This window comes from Cetorhinus maximus, chromosome 5 (assembly GCF_964194155.1).
Source record: "Cetorhinus maximus chromosome 5, sCetMax3.hap1.1, whole genome shotgun sequence".
NCBI lineage: Eukaryota > Metazoa > Chordata > Chondrichthyes > Lamniformes > Cetorhinidae > Cetorhinus > Cetorhinus maximus.
In genome coordinates this window covers 34,012,715-34,026,934 of record NC_135883.1, presented here as the reverse complement: position 1 = coordinate 34,026,934, position 14,220 = coordinate 34,012,715, and the positions used below count along the sequence as shown (strand labels likewise).

Sequence of the window (14,220 nt, the reverse complement as noted above, 5' to 3'; positions counted from 1 at the left end):
ACATTTCAAATGGACTGTCGCTTATAAACAGCAATAACCATTAGCCATTTGTATTTGGTGTTAATTTCAAATTAATTGTCATAGTGCCTTAGTATTCTGTATATTTCAGGTAGAAACAACACTATGTATAATTATATAAAAGCATGTAGTAACTTACTATATATAGTATTTACTACAACAAACCAATCAAAGTATGGTTCTCAAGGATATTAAAACTGGAAGGTTTAGGTGCTATAGCCCAAAGTCGTACTTTAAGCCCCAATACATTATCGAGAAACTTAGAAAACTTTGCATGGAATATTTTTAATACTGTAACAAAGAGAACAGTCTGTGCTTTCTTAACAAGAGAAAAGTATTGCCTAAGCAATAGAGTTTTGTGCATGTGCCCACGGGTAGTCTGTTATATGCATATTGCACCCTACACACTGATACAAGACAAAGGACTGCAGTATAACTGAGGGAATTGGCTTTGAGAATCTACCAAGTTCTGTGAAGAAGCCAAATGAACATCAGTATAAATGAAGCCATTCAGCTGGACACTTCAGCCCATTTAAGTTGAGTATGTTAAAGGGCTACGTTTCCTTGTATTTTGCTTCGACAGGCATTTTTCAAAAGCTTTTATTGTTTTGCAGACAAACTATAACTTCCAGCTCAGATTGGGATCACTGGGTCATCAGTTACATCAGTAACTCTTCCTAGTTTAATTTTATTGACGTTGCTACATTAAGTATAAGTGCTGGGGACTGTGGGTGGAATTTTCCCAGAATTGCACTAAGTGCAGTAGTGGACGGGTAAAATGGAGTCCTACCTGCCGACGAAAATGACGGATTTTCACGCCGTATCTCCCTGAGTCCGCCTCATTATTTATTCCCTCCCGCCAAACACGTCGTTTCTATGGCAGACGGGCACTCATTCGCCCGCTCGCCATCACCCTGCTGTTGCATCATGCCGGCCGCCATCTTTAAAAGGCAGCCGCCAGCAAAGTGCTCATTGCCACCTGCCCACCACCGCTGCCTGGGAGACATGGCCAGCAAAAGGAAAAAAGACTGCAGTCCCCTGCTTCAACGATGGGTCTCTCAAACAACTGCTGGATGCTGTGGAGGCGCGCCGGGATGTGCTCTACCCCCGCTCTGGCTGCAGGATGGACAGCAAAGTCACCAACCCGACTTGGGAGGCAGTGGCAGCAGTGGACAGTGCAAGCGCCCTGTAGAGGAGGACAGCCAGTCAGTGCCACAAAAGGATGAATGATGATCTCCGTTCCGCCAGGGTAAGTCTTTCTTTTCATCACTCCCAACTCTCACGCTCTCAAACCCATCACACATCCACAGGGCCCTCACTCACTGCCAGTGCAAGGGACATCACCATTCATTCTCTTACACACACCTTCATTGTCCTCATCCCGCCCATGGGACCACTCATCACCCATGCAGGCCAAGCATATTTATCATCTGGAAAAACTCAGCAGGTCTGGCAGCATCGGCGGAGAAGAAAAGAGTTGACGTTTCGAGTCCTCATGACCCTTCAACAGAACTATTCACAGTTCTGTTGAAGGGTCATGAGGACTCGAAACGTCAACTCTTTTCTTCTCCGCCGATGCTGCCAGACCTGCTGAGTTCTTCCAGGTAATTCTGTTTTTGTTTTGGATTTCCAGCATCCGCAGTTTTTTGTTTTTATACTTATCATCTGGCCTGGCAGGCATCCAGATACACTCTCCCCATCTCTATCCATGTCGGACAAACTGGCACACAACAGGAGGGAAAGGTTGCAGAGGGATGGAGGGATGCCGGAGATCAAAGTTCTGACATAATTCGAAAACAGGGCCATCCAGCTGGCCGGTGAGGATCTGGACCGTTCCTGTGCTGATGGTGAGGTCGGCGCTGCTCTTCCAAATGAGGATCCAGCAGTGCAACATCCATCAGACAAACATGCAGTGAGTGATGTGTCCTCTTTCACAGGCCACTGCCATGCACGAATTATGTCTCCTTGCTTTCGCAGGCACATCTGTTAAACAGCCGACAGAGTCCATGACCCAGGGCCTCGAATCAAGCTTCGAAGAAACCTCTGAAGAGGAATCTGGAGGCACCCTCCCTGAAGTCCTGTCACAGCGCTCACCCACACCCTCCACCAGCGCAGAAACACACACCACGGTGGGACCTAGCTTTAGAGTGGCCTCGGGATCATAATCTTGTGAGCACATCGCACTTTCCAAGCCACAGCAGGCGGAGGCAGGGACTTCCCAGGTTCCCGGCACTCGGAGGACTGCTGGAGGCCAGAACGTTGCTGAGTCTGAGTCAGATGACAAGCCTCTGGACTCAGTAATGTCACCGTTACTGGAGCTGAAAGGCAAGCAAGGGAACATCAGGAAGGGACAACCGCTGCACTCCTCAGATTGCAAGACACGTTGGAGGAGTCTGTCTGCCTTCAGGCTGAGGTGATAGCGCTGGCATTGCAACGCACTGAGGTCAACACTGGCAGGATGGCGGCCTCCATGGGGAACTTGGTCCAGGATGTCACCCCTGCACTGCTGCATGGGCTTAACTCCATCACTGATGCTATAGTTGGCCCCCAACAGTATGTATGTGAGAAGGGTGCCGGGCAGTTCGATCTCACTCCAACTACCCCTTCCGCTCGCAGAGTCAGCCAGGGGCCCTCGGACACCCAAAGGGAGGAGGGTCAACAGATGCAACTCCGGGGCCATCCACCCAGGTGACTCTGGGAATGACCTGCTCATCTGAATCCCATCTTCCTGTGACCTCCACAGCTCCAGCTTCACAGGCTGAGGAGGGTGCCACTGCCACACAGCAGGACCCCAAAAGCAGGCCAGGGCCCACCAAGTCTCGGTCCTCCAGAGGACGTCCTCCAAAGTCATCACAGACAGGGTGTCAGAGTCAGCAGGCTGCCTCCGCCTCTGCTGTGGATGTCTGGAGAGCACCAAGACATAGCGGTAGGTTAGGTAAGTTAGGTAAAAATAGTTGCACAGCTTGGGCACGGATGCTAATCACTTGTACATACTGTTCACTATTGTCAATAATCTCCTAAGAATGTCTCCCTGCCTGTGGCTCCTTGTTCTGATGAGCAGTGTCCCTCTCACTCAGATGTGAAAACTTTCTGCACAAGTTAAAAGGCAGGTGTCTCAGTCCAGGGCCTCTTCCCTGTGCTCGGTGCAGCCTTCAGACCACAGTGATGGTCCAGCCTCTCACTCCCTGGAAACATTACTGATGCCTGCACAGTGCTGCTAGAATGTAGTGGGCAGGCGCCACAGAATTCCACTGACAGGATTTAGAAAAAGTTACTTTTAATGTGTATTTTAAAAGGATAGTGTATTACTGCAAGTAAAAAAAAAAGTTTGCATGAAAGTGTTTAAGTTGCTAGTGAGCTAGTCTAGATGCTACTTCCTCATGGATCATCATTAATAAATTATAACAAATTGGTGGCTTGTCCCATGCAACCATTCTAACTTTGTTTTTACTCAAGGCCAGCATTTATTGCCAATCCATAATTATCCTTGAGAAGGTGGTGGTAAATTGCCTTATTGAAGTCCACATGGTGTAACTCTTTCGAGTTATCAACAGTCACAGATTGTAACTCTTTCGAGTACATTCACAGTTCTTGGTTTCCGGGAGTGGGACATGAACCCACAACCTTCTGATTCAAAGGCGAGGGTGCTATGGACTGAGCCACAGCTGGTGCACCCGTATTACTTTTTTTTGTGTAGCAACTGAGTAGCTTGTTAGGCCACTTCAGAGGGTAATTGACAGTCAACCACAATGCTGTGCATCTGGGGTCAAATATAGGTAGATTTCCTTCCCTGAAGGACATTAGCAAACCAAATGGGTTTTTAAAAATAATCCTGTAGTTTCATGATAATTGTTAATGAGACTATCACTTTATTCTAGATTTTTTAAAAATTGAATTTAAATTCCGCCAGCTGCTATTTTGGGATTTGAACTCAAGTCTCTGGCTCATTAGTCCAGGCCTCTAGGTTATGAGTAATGCTATCATTCCCTATTAAAAGTCAAGAAATAAAGACTGTTGGATGCCTAAGTCTAGCTGTTGCTGAGGCTCAAAGTTAGAGCACAGTGGGTTTGTTAAGTAAGATGATCTGCTGAAGTAGGATGTCATGACTGTTGTATAATTTTACAATTTCCATTTTACTGGTTGAATCTGATCATCCTGTAACACTTCACACTTTACTGTGGAATAAAACAGCTTAACAATTTGAAACAAGGCTGATCTCACTTGGTGTTAACCATGTCTTTGAGGAAATAAACAAGTGAGAAATATGATACCTGGTTATTTTACAAGGGGTTAGGATTCTAACATATCTGTGACCTGCTATCGTACCCGTAAACATGGGGCACCTTCAGCTGTCCCCTAAAAGGAAGTTGCTCAGACTGTTTAAGGGATCAATCAACATTACTGAAAATATCTTCAGCTGGCCTGAATTTTTGACAGTGTCCATTATTGGAAATGTCCAATAATTAAGTCTAAACTAAATATAAGGGCCAGAGTTTATGACCAGGAAGATTGATGCGTCCTTCGTTTGATCTGCTGCTTTTCATGAAGCTCCACTGCACAATGTATTGTAGAACTTAAACACAATTAGTGGTGTTTATACTAGGATAAAAGTTAGTGGTGTAAGTGTAAGTCTGACCCCTTTACTATTTGAACAAAAGTTGGCTGCTTTAAGAGAATTGTGGTTCACTTGAGTGGCATGAGGGTGATGCTGGTGTATTCTGGGAATTGTAGTGCAGCTACGATGCTTTCTGGGAACTGTAGAATTGCCGTCAGCTTTAGTCTCCCTGTACACCAAGCTGGAGGAGGGAAATATTATTGCAGAGATTTCACACACATAAAAAGATAGTTCTGTGAATAAGTTTATTGATTTTGTTGCAAATTATTTAACTTTTTATCTATTTATTGTGTTAAGCTACTGAGAATCCAAGATGGTGACTGAAACCTCTTGTAAGACCTCACTCCTGGAGTCAACAGGCTTATGATTCTTTTACTCGAGATTTATTAGAAAGTACACAGGACACACAAGTTCCATCTATAAGATCTTATGGTATCTTCAAAACAGATTAAAAACCGCCACCACTACACAATGAAAAGTTAATTCTGAAAACACAATACAAGCAGAACACCAATAATGTTGCAAGAGATAATCATTCGTACATGCACCAACTCAGTCTTTGTTGATTGCAGGTCCTCCATAGGGAGATGACTGGCCTAGTCACCTCTTTTCAGCTGCAGCAACAAGATTCTTTAACAACCACTTTTTATACCATTTTCCAACACAAGACAGGATGTTATACTGATGGGACCTCACCATTCAGTGCCAGTCTTTTGTGATATAAATTATCCAATGGATTGTCGAATGCTTTGTCTGAATCATGGGAGTTGAAGCCTGCTGAGATTGTCTATCCTCTACAAGCTTCAAGAACTTTTGACATGCCTTCTGTCTTTGATCAACTAAACTTTTACGTTGTCTTTTCCTTATCTTATACTAGGCTATTTTCCACAACTCTCTTGAAACATCTCATCTTCAATTTGTATACTAACTTTCAGAGCTTCCTCATTCATATTTGCCTCTTCCCAGTCACTAATGCTCAGAGCTGTTCATAATGGTCATCCAGTCCTAAAGGTCCCCTGATCTTATCAAACTATTGAAACCGTACTATGGTTCTACACACTAATTAACCTTGGGTTCCAGAAAGCATAATGACTTAATACAACTTCAAATTATGGTTAAAGCAAAAATAAAAGCAAAATACTGCGGATGCTGGAAATCTGAAACAAAAACAAAAATAGCTAGAAAAACTCAGCAGGTCTGACAGCATCTGTGGAGAGGAATACGGTTAATGTTTCGAGTATAAGAGTCATACGGACTCAAAACATTAACTGTGTTCCTCTCCACAGATGCTGTCAGAACTGCTGAGTTTTTCCAGCTATTTTTCTTCAAATTATGGTTGTCTGTTGTGTTTAGCTCTCTTTTATGACAGTGGGCCTTGAAAGTGTTGTTTCCCAACAAAGTCCAGTGATTCTTGTTTATCTATGAAAACATAGCCTGCAGGTTACTTTACTTTGAAACATATTTTTTGATCTTGCAAAGCATGTTATTAAATTTTGTTATTTTATAAAGTTTTTGGAAAAATTACAGCAAACCTGTCTACTTAAACATTTTGAAACAAAACTTTGAACCATTTTGTTGGTTGTTAATCCTCTGCTTACTAGTCATTTATTGATAGCTTTACATTGCTGGCTTTCTTGCTTGTGGTATTTGCTGCTTACTGCTGGCTCATTCCCATATTAGCATTATTAGATGTTTCATTTAATAATTAGATGGCATTTTTTGCTTCTTATGATTATTACTTGAGCCAATCTGGCTTTCAAGTGTGCTACTTTTGAAGTAATGTACATTTTCATAAAATCATAGAAATATAGGGCATAGAAAGAGGCCGTTCAACCATTGTATCTGCGCTAGTCAAAAAAGAGCTATCTAGCCTAACCCCGCTTTCTACCTCTTGGTCCGTAGCCAAGTAGGTTATAGTGCTTCTAGTACAAATCCAAGTACTTTTTAAATACAATGCAAATTCCTGACTCTACTATCCTTTCAGGCAATGAGTTACAAACCCCCACCATCCACAGGGTGAAAAAAATCTTTCCTTATGATGGATTTTTAATTATGTAGGATTTTGAAACCTTTATGAGCTTGATGAGTCAGAGGTAGAAATTAAAACAAACCTTGTAGTAACCCACTAAAATATTTTTTATAGCGCTCCACACAGAAGGTGCAGAGATTAAAGGACTGTCTAAAGACTTTATAGCCCTCACACCTTAAATAAATTTTTCAAATAGAGGAAATTGGAGAACAGCCTAAATCAATCACAAATACTGCGTTGTTAAACTCTATAACTTCACTATGAAAAAAATCATCCCTCAAAAGGTGGCTCATGACGCCTCTCCGCCATCCAAGAACAGAGGCTGAGCAGCGGTGCAATAGGTGCCACGCCTTCACAAGGGCTGTGGTGGACAGAACAATCTTCTCAAGATGCGCTTCTGGTGCCTGGACCGTTCAGGGGGCACACTGCAATACCCCTCAGATCGTGTGTCGCTGATAGTGGTTGCATGCTGTGCTCTCCACAATCTGGTGCTGGAAAGGGGTGATGCTGTGGAGGAAGAAGATGTAGACGCAGATGCTCCGGCTGCAGATGATGAGTCCAGCAGTGAGTCCGGGGATGAGCACGCACAGGAGAACGCTGAGGGGGTAGACGCTGACCTGGGCATCCTCCAGGAAGGCAGGGCACCTGGGAGGCTTTAATCCAATGAACCTTCAGCTAGCACGCCACAGGTGGACCTCCAACACATGCCAGGGCTGCAGGCTCCATACTCGATACCTGAGATCAACATCTGCCTGGTGAGGAACGTTAATTATGAGCCTTGTCAATAAAGCTCAATGACAAACAAGTCGCTCATAATGTCATGGAGTCCCATATGCCTGCAGAAGTAAGGAATCACCCTGAGCCTTGTTCACATATGAAGCATTAAATGAATGAACAAATTAAAGCAGAAAAGAAACTGAATTCAAAGGTGTTCAGTATCACACCAACATGTCATCAACTAATAGCGGGGCAGCATAAAACCACCAGTGAGAAGCCCGTGTTGTGCCTAAGGTGCCTTAAGTTTCCTTTTTTGGGTGCCATGTCTAGGTGCTCCCCCCCTCGCAGGCACTGGCATGTGAGACAGCCTGCTCACTCTGCTGTCCTGTTGGCCTCGATGACCTTGGTGGGCATCCTCTGGCCCATGGAGCCTTTGATGGCCCCGCCTGGGAGGGAGTGACCAGTTTCACAGCTGGCTTCTCCCCAGTCCCACAGCCTCACGGGATCCCACAGTCACTGGCAGAGGGGCGGCGGAGCTGCTTCCCTCATCCGGAGCGCCCTGAGAGGAGCCCGCAGAGATGACAGGCAGCTGCTGCACTGACGTGAGGTCGCTTCTGACCTCCCTGCTCACCATTGATGGGTGGGCACCTAGCTGGCATACTTGGTGCCCAATCCATCTCCCACACGTGCAATGACCAGCTGAGCTCAATGCCACTGTGAGGGCTTGCAGGTCCAAGCACAACCCCAGGAGGCCCTGATTGTTCTCCTGGAGGTGCCTCTCCACGAGAGTCGCCACTCCCTCCTTGGAGGAAGCATGGTGCTCGGCCATGAGGCTCATTGCATCAGTGATGCTCCACGTGGACTCCATGCATTCCCTCATGTATCTCCGCCAGATCCTCCCGCAGATCCTGCTGGACTTCCAGCATCTGCTGCCTCAGGGGCGACTCCAGAGGCACATCATCAGCCACCGACTGAGCATGTTCCTGGTCCCCTGCAGTCCTTTGACTGCCGGCACCATGGACGCTCTCTGTCTCTGCCCACACCGCAAGCGAGTATGAAGTGCCCTCACCGCTGTGCCCTGGGACACTAGCTGATGAACTAATTCCCACTGAGGTGCTAGTATCTGTGCTGGTGCCTGCCTGGCTAAGATGGCGTGGTGCTGATGCCTCTAATTGTTCTGGGCCCTCAGGGGTGAGAGGTGGCCCCTTTGCCTCCTCCTCCCGGCCCTGCTCTGGTAATGCTGAAAGGAAGAACAAGGACATTTGATTAGTTCAAGTGGAGACAATGTCATTGTGCATGCCTGGCCTCCAGGTCAGTATGCGCTCAGCCTTCCATGATCAATGGGAAACCCATGTTGGAAGCTGAAATCACTGAACATTCAACAGTGGAATGGCTGTTGGGACACACATGGTCCTGCAGTGCACAACAGTCTTACCTCCCCCAGGCACCCCAGATTCACTGCCACTGGTGGACCTGGGCGCATGGCGCCTCTCCATCTCCATCAACTCCTGCTCGTATCTGGTGATTATGGCCATCGGGGTTCCGCCTCCGCCAGTCCACATCCGTTCAGCGTTATTGTGTGCAGTCTTCTCCTGAAAAGGAGAGAGGAGAATTGATTTGTCCAGCCTGTACCTGGATTGCCATTGCAGCCCTGCCACCCCCACCTGAGTGAAACATTACAGGGCTCCAGTGATTTGTGATCCTGGAGCAGCCGCACACTCAAACCAAGCAGCCAGGACTGAGCCCCTCTTGCCCACATGCTGCCTCCATCACATTTGCCACCACATGGTTTCACCTAGCAAAGCAAGGAGGCACAAGCATGTGGAACACCAAGGGCATCAGATGGATCGGTACCCCAGCACCTGGAACCTCCCAGTCAGTCAGCATCCTGACTTTGACATGTTTCAGAGTTGCAGCACTGCGCCTAGGTCCAGATCCTTGAGGTAGCCCCTAAAACAGGACTGTGGGTGTAAGTGTACCACATGCTGCGGGTGCAGAACCCATCTCAGCACAACCCTCTCAGGGTGAACTAGGCATGGGCAATATCTGCTGGCCCACCCAGTGAGGGACACATGCTGTGAATGATTCAGTGCAGTAACTGCACTCAGAGTTGGAGGAGGCAGGGGGGAAAGCCTACCTGTTGTGTTAAGTTACCTATGCCAACATGGTACTCACCCTTCCCGAGCGCAAGAGGTTGTTGAAACGCTTGCGACACTGGATCCAGGTGCATCACACCAAATTGTGGGAGCTCACTATCTCCGCCACCTCCTCCCAGGCCCATTTGGTTATGTGGGGGGACCTCCTCCTCCCGTCCCAAGGATCAAGGACCTCCCGCTGTGCTGCCACCTCCTCGAGGAGGGCAGCAAGGCAATCGTCTGAGAAACAAGGGACACTGTGCCCCCCTGCTCTACCCTCCTGCCTGGCCTGCTCACCAGCAGCGCTCTGGGGAGCCCTTCTGTTTGCCATGATGCAGGGCTGCAGGAGCGCTATTTAAACAGGACACCGAGTCGCCATTGGACCCGGCTGTCATTGCAGTCCCACTGCCACCCGCTGTCCTTGGGAGCCGCGTTTCATGCTGGGCGGGCCTTAATTGGCCCACCCATGTATATTGGCGACAGGGAGCCGATCGCGGGTGGAGATCAGCTCTGCGCCCTCCGGCGCCCCCTCCTGACCGGCCTGCCTAGCGGGGAGAAAATTCTCCCCGTTCACTCTGTTCCTCTCTCCACAGATGCTGCCAGACTTGCTGAGTTTTTCTAGCATTTTCTGTTTTTATCTCACCCTTTCCCTGTAGCCCTGCAACTTCTTTTCTCTTCAGGTGCTTATCCAACTCCTTCTCGAAATCCATGATTGAATCTACCTCCACCTCCAGCACGCCCTCAGGCAGTGCATTCCAGATTCTAACCACTTGTTGCTTAAAACAATTTTTCTCATTTTGCCTTTGTTTTTTTTTTGCCATTCACCTCAAATCCGTGTCCTCTGGTCCTCGGCCCTTCCGCCAATTGGAACAGATTCTTTCTATCCACTCTCTCTAGACTCTTCTTGATTTTGAACGCCTCTATCAAATCTCCCCTCAACCTTCCCTTCTCTAAGAAGAACAGCCCCAGCTTCTCCAATCTATCCACGTAACTGAAATCTCTCGCCCTGGAATGATTCTCAAAACTTTTCTGCATAATCCTTTAGATCTTTCACATTGTTCCTAAAGTGCAGTGCTCAGAATTGGACACAATGCTCCAGTTGAGGCCGGACTAATGTTTTCTAAATGTTCATCATAACTTTCTTGCTTTTGCACTCTATGCCTTTATTTATAAAGCCCTGGATCCCATATGCCTATTTTAAAACTCCTGCCCTACCACATTCAACAATTTGTGCACATATACCCCCAGGACTCTGTTCATACACCCACTTTAGAACTATATCCTTTATTTTGTATTACCTCTCCTCATTTTTCCTACCAAAATGTATCCCTTCACACTCCTTTGCTTTTAATTTCATCTGCTTTGTTGGCCCATTGTGCCAGCCTGTCTATGTCCTCTTGAAGTTTATCACTAACCTCCTCATAGTTCACAAACTTCCAAAGGTTCCCTACTATATACCTTTCTCCAGTCTGAAAAGTAACTGCTTACCACTACTCTTTGTTTAATGTCACTCAGTCAACTTTGTATTCATGGTGTCCTTTTTCATTTCATTCCATAAACTTTATCTTTGCTGGCAAGTCTATCATATGACGTTTTATCAAATGCTTGTTAGAAGTCCATGTGCACCACATCAACCATAATATCCTTGACAACCCTCTCCGTCATCTCATTAAAAACTCAATCAAGTAGTGAAACACAAATTTCCCTTAACAAATCCGTGCTGGCTTTCCTTAATTAATTTGCCTTTAATAAGCTTTCATTTGCTAGCTTTCATTAATTAATCCACTCTTGTTTAATTTAGCCCCAGATTCAAAGTTTCTAAAAATTTTTCAATCACCGAGGTTAAATTGGCTGGCCTATAGTTGCTGGGTTTATCCCTGCACCTTTTTTTGAACAAGGGTGTACCATTTGCAGTTCTCTAGTCCTCTGGCACCACCTCTGCATTTAATGAGGATTGATAGATTGTAGCCAGTACTTCTTCAAGTTCCACCCTTACTTCGTTCAGCATCTTTGGATGCATCTCATTTGTTCCTGGGAGCTCATCACCCATGAATACAGCCAGCCTATTTAATGCCTCCTCTTTTATCGATTTTTTGCACATCTAGTGTCCCAACTGCCCTGTTTTACACTATGCCTTTAGCACTGTCTTCTTCCTTGGTAAAGACAGATGCAAACTACTCAGTTAGTACCTCAGCATGCTCTCTGCCCCTCCTCTTCCTGCCCTTTACTATTTATATGCCTATAGAAGACTTTTGGGTGTCCTTTTATATTAGCTGCCAGTATCCTCTCATATTTTCCCTTAGCCTCTCATCTTTTTTTTCACTTCCCCTCTGAATTTTCTATATTTAGCGTGTTTCTCATGTGTATTATCAGCTTGACCTCTCATATGCACCCTTTGTCTGTTTCATTCTGCTCTCTCTTTCTTTCATCATTCAGGGAACCCTGGCTTGCATGTCCTATCTTTCCCTCTCCTGGGAATGTACCATGACTGTACCTGAACCAATTTCTCTTAAAGGCAACCCATTGTATCATTACAGTTTTGCCTGCCAATCTTTGATTCTAATTTACCTGAGCCAGCTCTGTTCTCACCCCATTGAAATTTAGGTCCTCCAATTAAATATTTATAGCCTATATTGCGCCTTGTCCTTTTCAATAGCTAACCTAAAGCTTATGATACTATTATCGCTGTTTCCTAAATGTTCCACTACTGATATTAGATCCACTTGACTCATCTCACTCCCAGAACCAGATCCAGCAATGCCTCCTTCCTCACTGGGTTGGAAACATACTTCAGAAACTCTTCCCCTTTCTCTGCCTTTACACTATTACTATCCTATTTTATATTGGGATGATTAAAGTCCCCCATTATAATCTAACTTATACAGCTCTCTGTAATTTCCAAACAAGTTTTGTTCTCTATATCTTTTCGTCTAGTTAGTGACCTGTAGAATATACTGAGTATTATAGTGTAATGGTGCCTCTATTATTTCTTAACTCTAATTAAATAGATTCTGCCCTTGCCCCCTCTAGAGCACCCACTCTCCAGCATTGTAATATCCTCCTTAATCAACACTCCCATGCACATCCCCTTTCTTCCCTTCCCTATCTTTTCTGGAAACCTTGCATCCAGGAGTATTTAGCACCCACTCCTGCCCTTTTTTGAACCAGGTCTCTGTTATCGCCATTACATCATATTCCCATGTGGCTATCTGTGCCTGTAGCTCACCTTATGCTTTGTCCCTTTATGATCATGCACTTTGAATCTAATTTAGACCTTGTTGCATTACCTATTACTCTAACCCCATCTAATACCTTACCATTTCTTATTGCATGTTACCTGTCTCTCAACACCCTTTGCAAGTCTTTTCTCCTTTCTAATGCTATATCCTGGTTCCCACCCCCCTGCCAAGTTAGTTTAAACCCTCTTCAACAACATTAGAAAATCACCTTGCAAGGACATTTGTCCTGGCCCTGTTCAAAAAAATTGGTGTTTTCTGATGGTGAATAAATGTTTTTTTATATACTAGATTAGTCACCACAATAACACATTAGGGGGTATTTATTTCTGAATAAACTGTTCCAATTTACAAGCATTTATGCTTCTAAATGGTGGGATGGCTTATTGATGCAGACTGTGCTACCTGTGTGCTGTGAAATAGGAACAGAAAATGCTGGAAACACTCAACAAGTCAGGCAGCACCTGTGGAGAAATCACACACGTTGCCTGGCCTGCTGAGCACTTCCAGAAATTTACTGCTTCTGTTGCAGAGAACCAGCACCAGCAATTTCTTTTTTTTTTGGTTTTGTTTCTATGTGAGGTGATGCCTTTTAATCAAACTCTGATGCATGGTGTAATGAGTAAGTGAGTTTTAATGATGCCAAGACAAGAACATTATGCTCCCTGTGCTGTAGCCCACTTGTCTGCTCTGAACTCCTTGTTATTTGTAGGATGCAGCCACTCTGCTTTTGGGGAATTTAAATTGGCACAGTGGATTAGTTTGGATGAATAACATTACAATCCAGTAGCAGAGGCAGGACCAAAGTTAGGCCTAGTATCAAGAGATTTTCCATGATTGGGCAATGCTCAGGAATATGTTCTTTATATTTGCTAATTATCTTGTTTTGTTGGGAAATCATTTTAATGTTTCTCTGTACCATGTATCACGGAGGTTGGCAGTAAAAGTCAGCCAGTTCCCAAAGGAGTAAGCCTTACAAATTCCTTTCATGAGTTTTGCTCCTTTCGTTGCCCTGTTAGTTATTGGAGAATGCAATACAGAAATGAGGAATACGCATGAGAAATTAGCACTTGAAACAGCAAGGTAAGTTAATGTTTGACTGTAATCTTTATCCTAAAATAATAAAGGAGTCTGATGATGGGCGCCATCAGATCCACTAACCTGTCTATTTCTTTTTCAGATGCTTATGAGCTGCAATGCAATTCTTCTTATCATTTTTTGTTTCAATTTCTAATGTTTTCATTTGTCTCACTGGATTCTGCACTGAAACTGCCCAAGTACCTTTCACAACGAGGCCTTTGCAATCCATCAGCACCTCCGAACAAAATAAAGTAAAAGCGGAGAGTCAGATTGTGGTTATAGGAAATGGAAGTACCACAGTGGTACAGTAGGAAGTGGTGTTCAAAGACTGGTATTGAGATGCATTGAGATCAATAGAGCCAAAGTCTTTGTCGAGTGTACGTGGAGAAT

General features: G+C 45.1%; 1 protein-coding gene across 8 annotated transcripts in view; it reads left to right on the top strand.

Annotated features, from left to right (window-relative positions):
- dcdc2c (doublecortin domain containing 2C) overlaps positions 1 to 14,220 on the top strand; it is a 247,501-nt gene that overhangs the window by 81,485 nt on the left and 151,796 nt on the right. The window lies entirely within an intron of this gene.